This window comes from Dermacentor andersoni, chromosome 9, assembly GCF_023375885.2.
Source record: "Dermacentor andersoni chromosome 9, qqDerAnde1_hic_scaffold, whole genome shotgun sequence".
Taxonomy (NCBI): domain Eukaryota; kingdom Metazoa; phylum Arthropoda; class Arachnida; order Ixodida; family Ixodidae; genus Dermacentor; species Dermacentor andersoni.
In genome coordinates, this window is record NC_092822.1 from 32,404,564 (window position 1) to 32,423,361 (window position 18,798).

The 18,798-nt window shown below is 46.5% G+C and overlaps 1 long non-coding RNA gene across 1 annotated transcript in view; it reads left to right on the plus strand.

Moving 5' to 3' along the window:
• Positions 1-18,798, plus strand: part of LOC140213293 (uncharacterized) — a 90,696-nt gene that overhangs the window by 24,294 nt on the left and 47,604 nt on the right. The window contains exon 2 of the long non-coding RNA XR_011890288.1: positions 1,903-1,947. This is a non-coding gene — a long non-coding RNA (uncharacterized lncRNA). The remainder of the gene's footprint in view (positions 1-1,902; positions 1,948-18,798) is intronic.

Genomic DNA, 18,798 nt, shown 5'->3' on the forward strand with positions numbered 1-18,798 from the left:
GAAGTTCTTCCTGACGCTGACATTTTAACATCTTTTCGAACGAAACTACGAAGTGTATCTTTCGTGAGTTGTATTTTGTTCTTGCGATTTTATTTGTACGCTGACTGATAGTTGAGGGTGTACTGTTGCATCTGTGTGATTCCACCCTGTAACATTCTATAAGGACTTACTGTACTGTAAGTAAATCAATTAATTAATTAATTTCAGTATCCCCTTGAAGCCAGTGTCACTTAGTTCGTCGTGCGGGAAGCAGACGCAGCGCTAGTCCGAGGGCGAAGTTACCTGTCCTGGCCCAAGACATGATAGGCTATATACGTTTACAACTGTTACCTCTGGTGATGTCAAAAAGGAGCCCACATCGAAGGCTATCTTCATCCGAATGCAACCACCCACATTACGAATGTTCCTTGCAACTTTGTAAATAATTCGGGATATATTAGCACTTCACCAGAAACACACTGAAGGAACACTAAAAAGGGAAAAACATTATTTCAGCTGCTTTAGTAAATTGTCATTCTACGATGTTGGCCAACCGGACACTTAATATAGTTAACCTCTCTGCCTTTCACCTCCTGTTGTCCTTCCTTCCTGAGATGCCAGCTTACCACCCCTCCACTACCCCCGCCCCCCCCCCCCCCCAAGAAAAAAAAAATAACGCCACTGTTACCGTGAGAAGTCTCCAGCTTGATCAGTTATAAAAAATGCGACACCGAGAAACGGTAGGCGACGCCGCCTTGACGTTCCGGGTAGAGTACACCATGACGTCATGCATTTTCACGCCGCCTGCTTGCGCTTAGTTAATTTTGTATCGGTGAAAGTGGTCTGTATACATTGTGCTATGAAAAAAAAAATCTAAAGACTGAACTTACCCAAGTTTAAAGGACTTCTACTGACGTACGAAAGCCCCTAACGCGAAAAAATAAATAATTTGAAATGTGTGCCGTCACGCTGGCGTGCCGCTGCTGGGATATGGACGAGAAATATGAAAAATGCCACTACGACCTTCGTTTTCTTTCTTAATAGTCAACCAATTTGTGCAAAATAAGGAAAACATAGTTTCTAAAGGCAGTTTTGTTAGTCTTAACTCTCTTTCGTTCTTCTTAAGCGTCCCCTTAAGGAACGAACAAGTAACTACGGATGTTGAATTCACGATTTTTCAAGCTTCAGTTTGCCACGTAGGGCTATCCGTATGATTGTGCAGGTCCATTTAATTAAACTGGCGGATGCACCAAAGTGTCGCGGAGCCCTGAACAGCTTACAGTGTATAAGTATCAGAAAGTGTATGTGCGACGGCATCTGTAGCTTTAACTACGATAGCGTCCTGGGAAATGGTTCGAAAAAAAAAACAAATACGTGCTAGTTGTCGCTTTCAGCATGTGCGACAGTTCGGTATTCATTTATTGATACTGTCAGCCCAACTTTGGGCTATTACAGGGGTGGTAGGTCACGATACAAGCAAAAATATATTTACACGATAAAGAAAAATAAAGTACATTTTGGGGAATGCACTGATAGTAGCACCATGGCAAATACAGCATGTAATACGATACCCAGGTCTACAGTATAACCATTAGGCCAAGTTATGGTATGCGTACACATGGATTTTTGTACAAGCAGAAAATACGGCTGTAGATATTAGTGGCACAAGACAAAATATTGGACAAATGGCGCAGCGGATACCGTTGCGCGTACCTGCACTTCCGAAAGAAATATATTGAACGAAATCACAAAAAAAAATCTTATGAGCAGCATTAATAGTCATATGCACCATAAAGTAAGAAAAACTCTGAACCTCGGTGGGAAATTGGGCGCGAAGCGCTCAGTCAGCTAACTCACTGCGTTGAAATATTCGTGTATTCGTGTATTGTCCAAAAATTGGACGATCGGCCGCTTTCTGTGCAGGTGCTGCTGGAACACCGCCCCCATCGCCCGTCGGCCCATAAAGCGGTGAAGGCGCTTTTGTGTTTCTTAAAGACGACGGGTTTGTGCGACCATCTGTGACTATTATTGCAATTTCTGTAGAACCACGCGCGTCAGCGAACTTGCCGCAATTTCCTTCTTTCCTTCCCTCCTCTCTCTCCCTGTTATCTTTGTTTTCCCCTTTCCCGTTCTTCCGGTGTAGGGTAGCCAACCGGACGTTATTCTGGTTAACCTCCCTGCCTTCTACTTTTCTCTTTCCTCTCCCTCGTGTATATATGGCCTCGAGATCGGGTTATTATAGGTGACACAAGCGTCGCCGCGTTAAATTGTGGACAGGCAGTGAGCGGCTCGGGTTGAAATGTACACAGCGGCGCTTCGTCGTGATCAGTTTTCGGGCCGATTGTTTGGTATAACGAAACGCGCCGGCTGCAGCCAACTGGTGATACATACTGCCCTCCAATGCCACATTCGTGCACGAAACGCGCCGAACGTTCCCCAAGACTCTTTTCATGCTTATAAACAGAGTTCCCAGAAGACTTCCGGTTAAGCCCTCAGGAGCAACGCAAGTTGCAATAGTCTATAAACTTATAGGACCCTCCAGCTGGCACCAGTTTCGTTCGGGAGTTGGAGTGTTTGACAATGAATTGTATTGTAATGTGCAACAAAAAAAAAGCCCGTACATGAGTTCGACGCATGGTGCACGTTCTTTATATGTTAAAACGTCAAGAATATATGCCTACGTTATACTATGCGGCAAACTACTTCTTCTTTCTTGGCTAATTGGACTCTCGAAAATGGCTGACCGGAAGTTCTCTGGGCTCATGAACGCACTGCTGCCACATCGCAGATGAAGAGGAGCGCAAGACGCAGTCACCGTTCTGGTGCGTCCACGGTGCTTCACGCTCGCGTTCGGCTGGCGTTCTATTGGCGCTGCCTTCGGGCAACACAGCGTTCTGCTGTTCTTACAGCGGTTGCAAAAAAAAAAAAGAGAAGAAAATGCCTGTATTCCTGTAGAATAAGTTTAAAGTAGGCAGTTATCGTGACTCTACTTCACCACTTTTAAGCGCGCAAAACGACATTTTTACTTTTTAGGCTTGTAGCGCAGCTCAGAAAGAGCAAAACGAAAGGTGGAAAGGGTAATGAAAAGGAACGGAGAACAGAGTTAGCGCTCACGCTGTTCTCGGTTCCTTTTCATTACCCCCTTCCACCTTTCTTTTTGCTCTTTCTGAGCTGCGCTTCCAAGGCTAAAAAAGTCATGACATACCAACTTGCCCGAACTGCCACGCTTTTGACATTTTCACTTGTTTTTTTTTTTCAATTCTCTATCAAATACAAGTTGGTTACTAAGTTTAGTCACAAAAGATATGCCACTACAGTGACAGAGCAGTGGTATTGTCACCACGTGGCTTATACGCTTATTTTATTTTTTTCGGTAGCATCAAGAACGTGGCATTTTGGCGCAGGGATTTTTTTGCATGAATATACATGCGTGAGTATGATGCGAGTAACTTTCAATTAACTTAAAAGCCAACCTTATTACGTTCCTTTCTCTATTTGTGAAAAATGGTGGTAGCCACATTCCGTCAAGATGACAACACCACGCTAAAGTGCGCATCGTATTAGCCGCAGCAACTCAGTTTTACGACATCCTGGGTTTATAGCGACTGCAACGTTACACATGGCCCTCTGTAATACTCTGTTTCAGCTTGCCTTGTTGTAGCAGATGATCAAAATAGCAAAGCTAAAAAAAAAAATTCACTTTCGAGGTAAAATTATTTCAGCGCAGTGGGGTATCCACATAATAGAAAGGCACCACAGGGACAGCTAGGAACGGTCGCGTAACCACTTAGCACCAGTCACGCAGTTCTACTCGTGAGATCAATTTCATCCTGCGACATCGTATCAACGCAAAAAAAAAAAAAAACTTCTTTCCTCGCGGTTCAGTGATCTCACGACACCTCGTTCATGTTTCGTAGTATCACAAGGATGGTGGTGTGATCAACACATCGCTACAAGCAATCGTTAAAGCGCCGCATTCATGTCTCACAGCGACCACTTCATTTGTTAGGCGTTATGACTGAGTGCCGCAAATGCGCGTAAATATAAAACTGCGTACCATCTCGACGTTTGTAACTCAAAGCTGTTGAAGTTCGGCCGGTCTTTTGAAACGTCCCATTTAAGAATGCTGTCCATTGAGCTACGTGCGGGTGCATTGCGGAGTAGCCGGCCGCAGGGGCAATGTCTAAAATTCCTGGACACGTCGTCCACCACCTACAGCTGCATCAAACTCCGGTCTGGGAAAGCGGACGCAACAACGCTTTTCGAGAGGTTGCGAGGGAGGGGCCGGATTGAGCCCCGAATTCCTCACTCTCACCGCGCCGCTGTTTGTTCCGGGAAGTTTGGCGGCGGCGCGGGACAAGGGGGTACCCACTGTCTGGGTTACGCACCCGCTGGGGTCTCGCCCGATTACGCAACGACTAGCCTAGTAATTCGTTCACTGTGTAATCAGCGGGAGGGAAGGCGAAGAAGGCGGGATGTTTCTGTGCCTGGGGGGGGGGGGGGGGAGGTGCAGTCGAGGGGGCGGCATTCGCGAAGGGTTGGGTCGGCTTCGCTTGCCTACGGGGAATCCCTGCACGGAAAGGCGATTCCGTCACAACCGCCACCGCAGACTCTTTCTCAGCAGTTCCGTGCAGAACTGTGCAAGCTACGGCCACCCCCCTTGATTCTTCATCCACCTTATCGGCACGATGTCAACTGGATGCAGAGAGGTGATGCAGACGTCTCAAACGCTGGAAAGAACGTTCTCCTCTCTGTGTTACTGAAGTACTATAGCGCCAAACAGACGACACAAGAAGAAGAGACACGGACGACTGTTCGTCTGTTTAGCGCTATAGTACTTCAGTAATATGCACCAACTAGCCCAACAAAAAGTTCTGCTGGAAAATCCTCTCTGTGTACCGTTTAGATTGCGCTTGTTACGTAAACGAAGAATAACCCGTCAACCAGCATCACTTACAGTCATTTCCCGCTCAAGCACCCGCGTTTGCAGACCTCGGAGCCGTGGCTCTGCTGCGCGGAACTGGTGAGACAGCGGCGCGAGCCGGATAGTTCTGTGCCAGGGACCCACTGAACCCGTTTTCCCGCTAAGTCTGGCGGGATGCGCAGACACTCAAGCGTACACGCGCGTAGTGGCCGCTCATGCGCGTTCGCACCCCACCCCACCTACCCCGTCTCTCGCGCTTGTTATTATTTCAAGGTCGCCCTCTCGGTTCCCACACGCCCTCGAGCTCCCGACCCGTATATCAACCGTAGCGACAGGCGAAGAAGACGCGTGATAGCGTCTGGTCTGCAGATTAACCCTGCGTTCCCGTTTCTTCGTATAGTAAGTACTAAAGGGAAAGCCTGTACCGAACGCACAAGCCATTTTAGTTCGGCGCCTTTTACGCGGGCTCTTAAGTGTATGGTAAGTTGGTCAGGCCCGGTGTAAGGACCTCGTGTATAATACGACAATTATCGTTTTGCCAGGCACGGTCGGAAAAGTGCTGCCCTTAGAAAAAGGCCTAACCATTACTGACTGTTTCGATAGCTCCTGGCTGTTTTGCGCTCTAGGTGTTGTCGGGACAGAGGAAACTGAACAAGGCATTGGTATTAATAGGGGAAAAACATACCCTGAACGCGTCTTCTATGGGTACTAGGATGGGTTCACATCTTCGTATTGATTGATTGATTGATTGATTCATTGATTGATTGATTGACTGATTGATTGATTGAAAACTTGATTATTCCACCGAGCTTGGGTGCCCCCCTCTTATCTTACACGCAGGTAGGGGGGGGGGGAACGAAGCAGTCCCCGTGCGTTGAGGACGGTGAGTCTTCACAGCCTCAACAGCCAGGTGGATTGCTCGACGCTGGTCGTCTTCAGCCTCGCTCTGGAGTAAGGCCTCCCAGACTTCTTTACTGTCAATCTTTTTCTTGGCCCCTTGGGAGCCAGCACACTCCCATATTACATGGTCTAGCATACCTTTCTCTTTACAAATTTTGCAGAGGACGTCGTTATAGTCCCTCGTCTGTGTTAAGTAGAGACAATGTGGTGATGTATAATTGGTTCCCTGGAGGCGCTGCGAAATGTGAGCGTCCTCCAGAGAGAGAGAGACCGATGCGGAGGCGGAAAGATTCTTCTTTCGGCTTTGTAATCTACGATTTCCTTGTACATATTCTTTCAATACTTGATGCTACGTCTCAGAGACAATAAGCGGAGTGCGCGCATCCCTGCACGCTCTTCGAGGACACATCAGTCATGTACAGACCGAGAACAACGGCGGATCACTTCGGAGGTTGTAGCCACTGACCCAACGCGGTCTCTGATAAATCAAGTCAAGGACTCTAAACCCACAGCACAGCGAAACAAACCTCAACGAGGCCAGTCACCTGCTTTCCGCTTCTGTGTCTTTTCGGGAATACAATAAAACGCCTCCGCTGGTAGTACGGCTGACGCATTTGTCATATGAGAAATTCCACAAGCTGAACCATATTAGTATAATATTTCTGGCCCTTAAAGTATTAGCATGATATTTCAGCATTCCGAACGTTCGAGATGACGTACAACATCGATCAAGGCACGTACAAACAATTTGCTCGTAATTGTTACGCTAAAGGTTGCCAAATATTTCAAAACTTATGTCAGTAAGGGCTTCAGTTTGCTTTCGACGTGGATCGTCGCTTCGTGGAATAGCTTTCCTTCGCAATCCATTGTGCACGTCGCATATCAACAGCGGCTGCCTTGTAAACATTGCCACGCCACTGATACGACCCCATTGCCAAAGTAGCTTCTGACCTTTAATAGGAGGGGCATGCGCTCGAGCGCCTGTCTGTTTATCGTGTGTTTACATCGCGAGCGGTCACAAGAGAGAGCGATATGCGACGGATGACAGATCATGCCTCTTCGAAGTTTCGGCAATAGTCGAACGAGAAAGCGATTTCTTTAGGCACGTAGAGAATCGATTATTTGCCCGTGAAGGTGCCCTTGATAATTAACGGCCCCTACAAAAAGCTTGCTCTCTCACTCGTAGCACGAAGTAGTGGAAGCGATAGCTGTCAGTGCTTCTTTGTGACGACTGGCACAGCGATAACGGTCACATGACAACTCTCGCTGCGACAGTTGTCCCATACAGCAGCAACTGCCACAGCGACAACAACCACCATCCAGTAAAAGTTTGTTACAGCAACTGCCTTAACAGCAACTGTCGCAGTGGTCGCTGTAACTGCGACAACTACCGCACATGTAGACAACTGTCACAGTAACTACGGCCACAATTGCAACTGGTATATAGAGCAACAGTTGAAAAAGAGATAACTGCCACAACAGCAACTGTCACAGCGATCGCTGTCACTACCACAACTGATATACATAGGGCAACTGCCACGACGACAATTGTCACATAGAGTGACACTTGCCACAGCGACAACTGCCTCAAGAGCGAAATCTAGAGCGACAGCTGGTACAGCAATAACTGTCACAACGATGGCCTCAACAGCGAATGTTACAGCGACAGCTGTCATAGTGATAACTGCCACAGCGACAACTTTAACTACAGCGACTATCGCTCACACCGGCAATCGTCACTGCAACAGCTATCACACACAGGGACAACTACCACAGCGGCAACTGCTAGAGCGACAACTTGATCTTCACGTACAGTGCGAACAAAATACACTGGAATGACACGACACGAGGACGAGACCAAGGTCGACGCGACCACGCGTTCCTGTCGTGTCGTCCTTCCTTAGTCTGTAGTCCATTTTGTTTGCGCTATAGGTAACGATGCCATTGTACCAATTCGCTTAACTAGCTTCGGCTTTACAGTGGCAAACAAGGGCTTCGGAACCAGAGGACCAGTGGTCCTCTGTTTCCTTTACCCTAAGGGCCCAGAATAGGGCATTACATAGAGGGGGATAACAATAAGAAATTTCAAAAGGGGGGTTATAAGAAAGAAAATCAAAACACAAAATAAAGAACATAATTGTTTTCAGCATTAAGAAGGTACAGTGCATCTAGTAGTATCATGGCGCAATGATTCTATAATGCCATAATGGAAGAGCCAATTACAACACTATTTAAATAACGCAACCTACACACGACAGGGATCAAAGGTAGGGCGCTCAAGCAGGATAACATGGTAGTTTAGAAAAGATCAGCTGGGATGGCAGGCTTGCTTATTAAGGTAATTTAGTAAAGCCGTTTGGAAAGAAGATAATTCCTTAATGTTGACAATGAATGGCGAAAGGGCGTTCCACTCATTCAATTACAAGACTGGAGGTGAGTGTAAATATCTTTTAGTCCGCGCGAAGGGTGGGTATACCCTTCGCGCTATACCGTATACGAACTGCCGTATACCCTTCGGCAGTTCGTGGTCAATACGGGCGGAGTTGTGGGCTGAAATGCCGAGAGTTCTTTTTATGGATGACACATTGTGATAATGAGAATATGAGGACGAGATGAATCAGGCGGCGTTACTTTGAATTGATTCCAGCATGTCAATTAGGCGAACTTGATGTGGATGCCATATCTTAGAAGCGTACTCCAATGATGGTTTTGCTAACGAATTGTAATCAACGAAAAGTAATTAACGACGAGCACAGCTCATCCTGGTGTTAACAGCGCAAAACGCGGAAGCGACACGAGACGAGAAGAGGACGCCACAATCACCGTACAGCGCTTGTGGTGTCGTCTTCTTGTCTCGTGTTCATTCTGCGTTTTGCGCTGTTAACACCAGGTGCTTCGAGCTTAGCGTCGCAACACCATACTCACTAAGTCACCGCGGTGGGTACAGATTTAAAAGTACAGCGTCGTCACCTGTCTCGCGTTTTAACGTTTCTCTCTCTTACCATGCCTCGCCTCGCAATCAATGTCGCTGGTTCTTTTTTGTTTATCTTGTTTTCTTTTTCTTGTGACATATTAAAAGCGTAATTAGCTCGCATTGTTATTATTAACAGGTAGACTTAATTGCATGTTCATTGTGTCTTTGTGTTCATGTAGCATTTGTACTTGTTGCATTTAGAGTGCGGCATTCAAGTGCCCAAGATCTTCTGTGTGAATATCTTGGTTTTGTTAACATTTCTGCTGTGTGAACTCATGTGTTGCTTGTGAACATTTCGGTTTTGTGAGTATTTATGCCATGTTAACTCTTCTGTTGCGCGAACATTTATTTACATTGCAGTGCTGAGACTTAGTACGTGAATGTTAGTTCATGCGTTTGTCTGTCCACTTTGGTGACTGCTGACAACTTTCCGACGATAACTATCACGTAAGGGGAGTAGCCGGCGCCACACATAGGCACCGACCTCTCCTCAAATGTGTATAATAAAAAAAAACGTAATTCACAAATGCAGCTGAACTTAATCTTTTGTGTCCCTTTAAAGGCATGAAACTGTTACTAGATTCACTTTCATGTCTTCTTTTTATGTTTTTGCTTTGTTGTGTGCGGAAAAAGAAACAATTTTTGATCGAACACAGCTCAAGCAGCCACGGCGTGACTGCTTTGCAGTGCGCCGTTGTTTTCGCTACGAATGAACTTTTAAGCGAAGCCGAATATTCACCAAAGGAAAAAAAAATCGAGAATTGCGATGACGAAGGTGTCGACATGAACGTCTATATTTACGCTGCGCCGAAAAGCTCGTCAGTCTAATACGTATGCGTGCGCTTCAGCGTAGTCTACGCACGAGGGCATAAAAAAAAAACAGAAAGGAAAAACAGATTGAGACAGCGCTGTGTTTCGTGAGGCTCATCTTACGCTGTTTAGTATGTTTCCGCAGCCCCCGTTCCCCATTAAAAGCTGTTTGACGAGACGTCTGTTTCTATAAAAGGACCTCACTGCTTCGCATTTTGCGGTTAACAACGTGTACGGCTTCTCAACTTTATTCACTCGAAGTTCTATTTCATAAAAAAAAAAGTTCATCACGTACGGTTTCGCATAAAAGGCAACAATTAAGCAACTGCAGTGCGTCAGCCTTCTACAATCGCGGTGTCTGCTGAAGACGTATGCTGGGGGAAAGCTGCCCAGAAAACCCGAAGCACGACCGACTACTGACTCGGTACAAAGGGAGATGAACAAGATTACAGCAACATATTACAAGCCGAGGAACCAGTTAAACGACTGATAGGAAGCAGCCGGTGACGGCGGCTTGTTCTCTGGGAATTAATGCGGAGATAACCACTTGGCAGTTTTCCCCTCGACCGTCTGTGGCGTAGTTATTTTATTATTATTATTAGTATCTTTCTTTTTCCTTTCTTCGCTTCTGTCCCAATGGCGTCACTTGTTGCTCTTGCTGTTGTATCACGGGACGTGCTATTCTACGTTCTGATCTTTTCAGCTCTTATTCATCTTGCAGAGCAGCTACGCAATTTCTCTATATAACGACGTTTAGACGAACGCGACAGCTGGGCGCGTCGCGTCGAATTTCTAGCGCGTCGCATTCATGTAAACGGCCGTAATGCACCAGGAATCCAAATCGCATTGATTTGACAGGATCGACACGGGATAAATCGTCTCGCGCGGCGTATGAAAACGCTGTAGCACAGCAATTATGCAATGATGCGTAAAGAACGCGAAACGCTACTGTCGCATTCAGGTAAACAGCAGCTTGGTTCGAAACGCCACCACGGCAGAAGTTTACAATGCGACACAAAGAGACATGCGCATTCGGAAGGCGAGATTCAACTTGCCGCCCAATTCGGCAAGGAAACAAGTATCTACTATAAACGATACGAGCTCAGAACATATCCGTGGACGAAGTTTGCTGGCCATGTGTAAAAATCGCACCAAATTTTTAACTCTGTACGATTTATTCGACTCCCCATTAATAATTTAGCACAGTCTTATGACGTCATGCAGAGTGTGTACATGTACTCACTTGTGTTCTTGCACAGCAGATGTCACAACTTTGATGTCCTTTCGATGTTTATACACGGTGCCGTTCACAAGCTATGCCGAAATGCAAAACCAGATAAGGAAGATGCACAGTGAGAGACGTCGGTAGACAGTGACGTGTGATGCTCGTGGGGGAAAACGTGGTAATGAGAATCGTGCGCACAGAGAGACATGGCTCATATGTAACTACATTCAAGCATTCTATGTATGCACGTGTGGTTTCACACTGGTACACGCCTATTCTGGAGTACTGGCCAAGAACAGGCACATACAAAAAAAAATTACGGGGTTTTACGCGCCCGAACCACGATCTGATTATGAGGCACGCCGTAGTGGAGTACTCCGGATTAATTTTGAGCGCCTGGGGTTGTTTGATGTGCACGCAAATCGAATTACACCGGTCATATTGCACTTCGCCCCCATCGAAATGCAGCCGCCGTGGCCCGGATTTGATCCCGCGACCTTCTGCTTAGCAGCGCAACACCAGAGCCACTAAGTCATTTCACGGCGGGTAACAGGCACATATACAGGGTACTCCCATGTAACTTGTGCCATTTTTTTTTTATTCGGATGCCACGTAGCTGAACATAACCAAGGTAACGCTGTTTGCCGTCGCTTGGAGCAAGCCACACTATTTCTTGCATTTCGCCAAATTACGGAATTCGCTATTATTAATTAAATTTTGAAATGTTATAGTGAGATAATTGTGAATCAGAAAATTGTTGTAGGCCATCGTGAAAATCTTCCGTCGTATCTTTCTTTCTCTTGCTGTATATGTGTTGCATAAAAGTTTTGTCCAAGCATTAAAGAAAGCCGCAAAAGCATGCGAAAGGTGCAGCGCGACAAGTCACGTGGTACCTTTCGTATTTTGAAGGTTTTATTTAATTAACCGAAACACTTAAAAATTTCTCTGGCTTGCTACAAGCGACGGCAAACAACGTTACTTTAGTTCTATTCAGCTACGTCGTACTCGCATATTTTCAAAATTTTTCATGGGTTATGTGGGGCACCCTGTCTATACTGGCACACAACCATACAAACATATATCCGATGACAGAAGAATGGTACAGCCAAAATACCAGAACCTTTATAAATTCAAAGAAGCATCATATGCGCTATTCGACTACAACGTCTGCGTACTTTGGAGATATTATGAGCCGATATGATACGCAGCGGTTTCGTACCGTGATTTAATAGTTGTTGCGCAGGACAGAGCTGGGCTCACTTTACCGGTCAACATTCCGTTCTATGTAAATAGTGCGCGCACACGGAGAAGGCACGCGAAACCGGGTCAAGCAGGCGACGAAAGTTTCGCTTTAATATGTAAGAAAATAAAATGCACATAAGCCGACAATCGCTTCTCGTACGAGCAATACGTCATAAAGTTGGCGTAATCCACATTGGACGACGTACAGCGCCAGACGTTGTAATCGATAGAATATTTCTGGCTTAGTTTTTTTTTTTTGTCACTCTTTAATAAAACGATGTCATGCAGTTCCCGGAAACCGTACGCTGAATTGAGATTTAGGAGATGATGTGACAGCCCGAGTTAGGGAAAACATAACGACGCCCTGCTCTTGATGCAATGCCTTGGCAACCCCGTATTTTTTTTTGGAAAATAAAGGAAAGCGGCATTTAATCATCCTTTAATTATAATAGCTGACACAAATAATAATAACTACTACTACTGCTACTACTACTACTGCTAATAATAATAATAATAATAATAATAATATTCTGGTATGTAACTTCTGGACGTTTTCTAATGGCCCTTTAATGTTCCTTGTATTTTACTGATCGAACAAAATGGGTCTGTATTCACAAAACGGTCTCACGCAATGATTGTGAGCTTGTGAGCCTGTCTAGACGGCGTAAGTGATAAAAAAAAGAAGGAAAGTAGTTACAGCGCTGCGATCAGTGGATGAGAAAGAGCTGTATGGGAAGCGAGTTAGTCACGCAGGCCCCTTTGCCGCGCTTTCGGAGGTGACGGTTTCTTCCATCCCGATCCGCACTTCCTTCCCGGAGTCGGCAATTATAATACGACGACGCTCACCCGTGGTCTCAAGGGTATAAAGCACGGGCAGAGAGCCGAAGCCGGCAGCGGGAGTCAACAACGATGTTTCCTCTTCTGTGTACTGTGTACCTGGACTCTCCCTTTTCGTCTTTCATTTCTTTTTTTCACGGGCTGTTGGAGCTCGTCGCGGCTTGCTGCGTTTCCGCAGGCCGCCCGCCGAAATGTAGGTGGGCCACCGCCGCTCTCCCATAGCGTCGCGCTCGACCATCACCTACCAGCATCCCCCTCTTCCCCCTTCTCCTTTCCAGCCCTGGTGCATGGCACGTCCCAGCAAAGTCGCGCCGCGTTAGATAACATCAGGTTACCTTACTCTCCTGAACCGTGACATTTCTATTAGGAGAGTGTGAGCGCCCGTTCCGCTAAGCGTGTGCGCGCGTGGGTGAGCTATTATTTTCTGTTTTCGTCCGGCCGTGTCTGTACGTGTGTGTATATGCGTGTTCGCTCCCGTGTGTGTGTGAGGGAGGGGGGGGCAGGAGGGGTTAGCAGTAACCAGTGGACCATGGTAGGTTAAGAAGCGGGATGGAACGGGGAGAGGGGGAGAGATTTGATGCTGCGTGGGAGGGCTATTGCAGTCGCAATGGAAGAACCTCATCATCAGCCACGCCGCTGTGAGCACAAACTCTGTTGGTCTTTTTTTCTTTTTTTTTGGCTTGCGATCCGTAATGACTGACTTCGTGTACACGATTACTCGTCTCAATATACCGTGTTTTTTTTTTGCATTTTGTTTTTGTTGTTTAATCTCGTCTAACGGCAGCCAGGGCTCTTACGCCATTTCCGTCAGTTTCTTCTTGTCTCGTTGCTGTCGATGTAAACTTGTTTCGTTCTCTTTTGGAGCTGAAAGTTGGGCCAGTTGGTTCTGCAATAAGTGCACTATAAGAATTTCCAGCGAAAGAACACTAGGGAATGAAGCAGGTGGACAGAAAGACTCTGGCGTTATAATAATTTCCAGCGAAAACGAGGTAGAGAGGAAAGGCAGGCAGGTTAGCCAGAGGCGAGTTCACGGTTTGGTACCGTGCACTGTGGCGGGGGATATAAAGGTTGGAAAAGAGGGCAAAGAGAGCGAGGGAGAGAGAAATAACCTTTTCTTCCAGCGAAAGCAAACTAAAAAAAAAAGCAGGAAGACAGAAAGACGCTTGCAAGCGTCTTTCTGTCCACCTGCTTTCTTCCTTAGTGTTTTTTTTTTTCGCTGTATATTCTTGTATTGCACTTAACACTTCGTCCTCTATCCTCCACTTTATTTTCTTTCACATAAGCACTGCAAATCGGTGCGCTTCACAGCAGCCGCGCTGTCCTACCGGCGCCAGTTTCTAAAAGCGGCCCTTTACTTCAGAGTGGGCGTCTTAATTTTTTTTTTCTGGGGGCATCCTACGAAGCTGTTGAACGGCGTGGAAACGGACTGATAAGCTCGATCTTACTGTTTAGAGGGTTCGCTTAAAGGAACTTGCTGTCGCACTATTGAACACGAGGCCGCGGGTTCGAGTTCCGATCACGACAACCGCACTCCCATCGGAACGGACATCAAGAGGAAACGCCGGTGTGATTTGGGAGTGCGTCAAGGACCGTTACGAAGGCAAGGGCTGTAGTCGACACGGTGGCTGCGTGTCGAGGGTTCTCCTAGGTGTTCCCCACTGTTGATCGAATCTTCAACTTCCTGTTACCAGAGAGTCCTGATTTGATCGTGCTTTAGGCACCTGAAAAGAAAAAAATATATATATGTTTAGTTCATAGATGCATCACAGAGGCCTTGTGGCTCATTGGGTGAGCACCGAAGTCTCTCAACTTGCGGATCATCGATATTTGGAGTTCTTATCTTCGTACTATGATGCAATATATTTGTCGTATATATTGTGACTTGGACCTTCAGCGCTCATCAAGAGTGGTGTTCGTTATAGTGAGTGCTAGTAGTCAGATTTAGATGACAGGTGATGACAGGCTAGAATTTCTTTCCCAACTACTGCATAACAAACTGGCACTCGACTTCTCAATCTATATGTGTTCACTAACGACGAGACCAACTCGTCAGAATCGTTTAAATGCTTTATCCACCCATTTTGCCCGAACTAACGTGTTTAAATTCTATATTTTTTTCGCGCACCATTGATGACTAGAATCGCTTTGCTGTGTGACAATTGTATTCGTACTTTATACTTTGTGTGTTCACGTGTTTTCTTCACTGATTTCTTTCGTTTATTTTTGCCCTCCCAGCATGGACCTCGTATTTCCAATACGTATAAAAGAAGTAAAATGACCAATTAAAGGCGTTCTCAAATGCCGGTGATTGTTTTAGGACGAACTTTGTGGACGACTTTAGCAGGACTAAAGAGTTTCGGTGATATTGAATTGAAATGAATTTAACTTATTCGACAACATACTTTGTGATCAAAACAAGTTAACAAACTGCCAGTTGCAGCTTGAGTGGTACCTGGCCATCTCATGCACAGGGCAGCTCCATAGCTGCTGAGCGAGATCGCACGTTTTACATCATGCTCAAAGACACAAGAACCACGGACCCTTCATTGACCCTTTATTAAGGGAACTGCGCGAATTGCAGGCAACTGATGGCTCTGGTTTTAGACAAAACGAGATGCTTTACTTTTAATAACCTCTTACACCATCATGCACGTCTTAGATTAAAGAGAGAGAGAGATTGTTTCTCTAAAGCAGTCGTTCACAAAATGGTATTCCCTTATTACATTAGTAAGATCTTGAGGGCAGTACTTGAAGTGCACGGGCTTAAGAGACCGTATATAGTGTCCTTGTGTATGGTGTCCCTCCCACACGTACTCAGTGCTTACTCTCTCCCTTTCTTCCTCTTTCTATTCCCTTTTCCCCCACCCCCAGTGTAGGGTAGCAAACCGGATGCTGTTCTGGTTGAACTCCCTGCCTTTTCCTACCCTTGTTTTCACTCTCTCTCTTGATGAGGGCTAGTTGGTTCATGCTTAGAACTGAGGTGAAACAGCGCGAAAAAGACGAGGACACAAGGAAACAAATACCACAGACAAGCGCTGTGTCTGTAGATTTGCAACTGACCGGCGTAACTTGAATACCGAGGCCGAGAAGCTCTGTACAACTCGTACACGCCATGCAAGGTTTCTTCGCTGCGCAAGTCCAGGGTTGGAAGAGCAATTACAACCCAGATAAGTGGGAATAAACCACGCACATGCGGATACACCAGAGTGCCTGCGTCACACATTCGTTTAAGCGTGCACAGAGCTTCTCACAATCGATCCCTGTGCTATCACGTGGCACTTTTCGCTGGTTATGCTTCGTCGCATCGTCGCAGCAATGACACGCCTCGCCGGGTTCAGATGCTTCGCAATACCCGTCCGCCTGTGGATTTTACAAATTAGCCCTCTCTATACGGACAGCCCCACAGACCCCACCGTCACAGCCGCTCCTCGCACCTCACAGAGATGCCTCTGCTGTAGTGAACGTATCGTAGTAACCGTTTAAATGAGTGGGCGAGCGCCTTCTTTTTTTTTTTTTGGGGGGGGGGGGGGGGGGAACTGGGAACGGGATGCCTCGGCTTCACGTTCGATAATGACGACCAGCTTTCTCTTTTTTTCTTGTTTCCACTTAACTCATCCTCATGCGCTCAATTAGCCGTGCATCCCCGAAGTGCAGACGGAAAATGATATGAAGAAAAAATTTGGGTAGAATTTCGCCACTGCTATTTGTCGAACTGCGCGAAAGCATGTGTATAAATTTGAGAACTATATATTTTTACATAGGTACAGTGGCGTCAGATCGAATGCACATACCAGAATACATGTGAAGTGAAGCTTTCGGGATGCGTTTTTTTTATTTTTCAATGCTGTGAAACTGGTCATTTCATGCGTCCTAGTTAGCAGCATAGTGATTACTGGGGCCCAGCATAAGCATGACAGCGGGCCCTTTTACAATCTCCAGGGTCGGCCCACTCTTTCTGACGATTGGTTCGCGTCTCTACACCTGCTCGGACGTACCCTATGGGCAGCCCTGCACAATAACACTTACCAAAGTGGCGCTACCATAACCTCGTACCCGCCGTGGTTGCTCAGTGGCTATGGTGTTGGGCTGCTGAGCACGAAGTCGCGGGATCGAATCCCGGCCACGGCGGCCGCATTTCGGTGGGGGCGAAATGCGGACCGTGTACTTAGATTTAAGTGCACGTTAAAGAACCCCAGGTGGTCGAAATTTCCGGAGTCCTCCACTACGGCGCGCCTCATTATCAGAAAGTGGTTCTGGCACGTAAAATCCAATAATTTTTAATAACCTCGTATATCTCACAAACTTGTCATTTCACGCGCACTGTGGTGCGTTTGCGTACGCTAAACAAACTTCTGTAAGGGCCGATTTTTATGCTCGAGTCGCACGCGCCGCACCGGCCGACTGCCGCACGCGTGCGGTCGTGCGAAAAAAATAAGAACCGCACATCTCGTGCACAAATTTCGGTTTACACTTGGTGCGCTCGTGCAGTGTAAACCGAAATTTGTACACCAGTCTGCCACATGTGCAGATTTTTTTTTTTGCAGGACCGCACGCGTGCGGGAAGGGCCGATTTACGCTCGAGTCGCCCATTGCCGTAAGCCGCACCGCACGCGTGCGGTCGCGCGAAAGATTGCACGTATCAAACACTTGTGCACAAATTTCGGTTTGCAATGTGTAAGGTATACAATGTGTACACAATGTAAACGGTAATTTGTGCACAAGTGCTGGTACGTGCAATTTTTCACGCAACCGCACGCGTGCAGTGCGGCTTGCGGCGATGGGCGGCTCGAGCGTAAATTGGCCCGAAGCGGGCGGTGCGGCGTGCGGCTCGAGCGTAAAAATTGGCCTTTAGATATACCTTTAAAGTGGGTGATGTCCACCTACGATGCCGTAAATGCCCGACCGGTGGTAGGATCGAACCTCTTTCAAGTATACACCAAGCACGATGCTCAATAACCATTGGGCCACGATGGCACGCACGCTTCTCTGGTGCCAGACATCGTCCTTCGAAACGTCTGGCACGTGCGTCACGTGGCCTCTGGTGACAGTTAGCGCTTTCGGGCGCTCTGTTTAGACTTCACAATTTTCGGGATCAGCCGGAATATCCTGTTAGATGCACGCCACATAATCGGGTGAAGTCAGCCTATAATGCTTTTGCATTAACACAGCTCTAATATGTTGATTATGGCTGACCGTGCATGCCTTCGTGTTTTACTTGCCGCGACGTCAGACCTGGAGACGGAGTAACGTATTGTTATATTCTGTAAATTTTGCTCATTCGGTGCAAAATTTGGGCTTCGCATTAATGAGGCCTTCTACAGCATCATTTAAGACAAATTACCACTGTTTGCGACAGATAACGGTCATTTAGTGCAAAATGTGTCGGTTATTTGTAAAAGCGCGATAATGTGCACTTTGTGTAATATTACCTAGTTGAGAGTGCACTGAAGCAACCGGAAGATGGACTGGCAGATTATACATAACAAGTTTTCCATCCGCCCAAATGTGGGCACGTGGAAAGCCCCGAAGTGCGTGTTTACCTACGATGAAATATGTATATGCACCGGTAATGTCTATGTTCCGGTAATATCGCTGAAATGTTGGACTCTCGATGCATGCGCGAAGTGCACAACGTGAAACATTTAATAAAGTACCTAGGCGCTGTGTAAAATTTCGACAGCTACTACTGTCGTTCCAAGGGCTTCAGTTTAGAGGCTTTTGCTCGCATTTCTGCGTGTTCATAAAGCCGTAGAAATAGTCATCACTACACGGTGCGACGGCGTAATTCTTTGTGTCGTCATGCTCCAACGCATTCGAGAAACCCTTCAATCTTTTTCTTTCTTTTTTCTTTCTTCACACTAGTACAGCATCCAAGCTTTGGAGCTGGAAGCCATAGGTTCACACCTT